The sequence below is a fragment of the Octodon degus genome, unplaced genomic scaffold, assembly GCF_000260255.1.
Source record: "Octodon degus isolate 3935 unplaced genomic scaffold, OctDeg1.0 scaffold00011, whole genome shotgun sequence".
NCBI lineage: Eukaryota > Metazoa > Chordata > Mammalia > Rodentia > Octodontidae > Octodon > Octodon degus.
Window position 1 is genome coordinate 7755476 of NW_004524587.1, and position 1734 is coordinate 7757209.

Consider the following 1734-nt stretch of genomic DNA (forward strand, 5'->3'; position numbering starts at 1 on the left):
GCGTGGACGGCATCTCCTGGCTTCCAGCGCAGACTCTCCAGCCTTGGGTTTAGATCCTTCAGCTTTTCATCACAAATTCTTCAGCCTTCCATCGCAGACCCAATCGGCCTCCTATTACGTACTTGCACAGAACACTGCAGCGAGCTTCGGACCTTGGACTGAATCCCTCCGTCTCTGGTGTGCAGATGCCCTCTGCACGCTTCCTCATCCGACTCTGCGGCAGACCGTCGTAAGCCAACTTTGTGATTTCTTATGCATTTGTACATCTTGTGTTATCTCTGTTCCTTGTATTGTATCGGTTCCTCTAGTAAACCCTTGACTAATACCATATCCATATACCAATAATTTTATTTATAAATATATGTCAGTGATTATATTAATAGTGGTTATATAATATCTTAAATAGAGTGATATGTAATATATATATATATATATATATATATATATATATATATACATATTAGATATGTTTGGTATAGAATCAGCTGTTGATTGGTATCGTGTTATACAGATATAGTGTTTGACATAGAATCAAGCACCCAAGTGCTCAATAATCACTTGACAAAATCTCTGAAACTACTTTCTATACAAACATGACCTACCTCTCTCTGAGAGTATACACAAGTGCTAATTTGCCAGCATAACTTCAGCCTTGAGTATTAGAATCTCAGTTATTTTATGAATAAAATGAAATACAGATTGAGCCTCCCTGATCTGAAAGGATTAGAACTAGAAATGATGCAGCATTTGTATTTTTTTTTTCAGCTTTAGGACTATTTCTGTTTGTCTAATGAGATGTCTTGTGACTGAGATCTAAGTCTAAAGGTGAAATTCATTTATTTTTATGTGTACTTTCTGCACATAGCCTCAGAATAATTATACAATTATAATTACATTTGTTTATTTTTTGTGGTACTGGTGATTGAACCCAGGGCTTTTGTACTGAGTTACATCTCCAGACCAATTTTACGAAATGTTTTATTTTGAGAGAGGTCTTGCCCAGGCTGGGCCCCAGTGTGATATTCTGCCTCAGCCTCTCAGGCATGTGCCACCAGGTCCCGTTTATATAACGGTAACTCTGTGCATGAAGCGAAGTTGTGCTGGTGTCATAACAGTGCTCCAAATATCTTGGACTTCGGATTTTTGGCATAAGTGTGCCCATCCTGAATTCTATTGCTGTTTTAATTAAATTAGCTGACTACTAAAAAAAAAAAAAAGAAGAAGTTTAGGGGTCTGGGACATGGCTCAGCAGAATAAACACTTCCCTGGCAAGCGCAGGGGCCTGAGTTCAATCTCTGGTTCCGCAAAAAAAAAAAAAAAAAAAAAAAGAATTTTAAAAAACTTATACCTCTTTACAATAGAGTATTTAGGGCTGGGGATATAGCTCAGCAAGCACGAGTGCCTGCCTGGAAAGCATAAAGTTTTATTTATTTATGTGTGTGTGTGTGTGTGTGTGTGTGGCCAGCTCAGCCCACCAGGGGGCGGCGCTGGCTGGCATGTGGTGCTGGGGGATTGAACCGTAGTCCCTGTGCTTTGCTAAGTTTGTTCTAGTAGATGCTTTAGACCACTGAGCCTTCTCACCAGCCCAAGCATAAAGTTTTGAGTTCAATTCCTGGTGCAAAAAAAAAAGAGTATTTATTTATATTTATTTTTACTTTTTTGGCAGAACCGGGGATTGAACTCAGGCCCTTGCACTTGCCAGGGAAGCGCTTATTCCACTGAGCCATCTCCCCA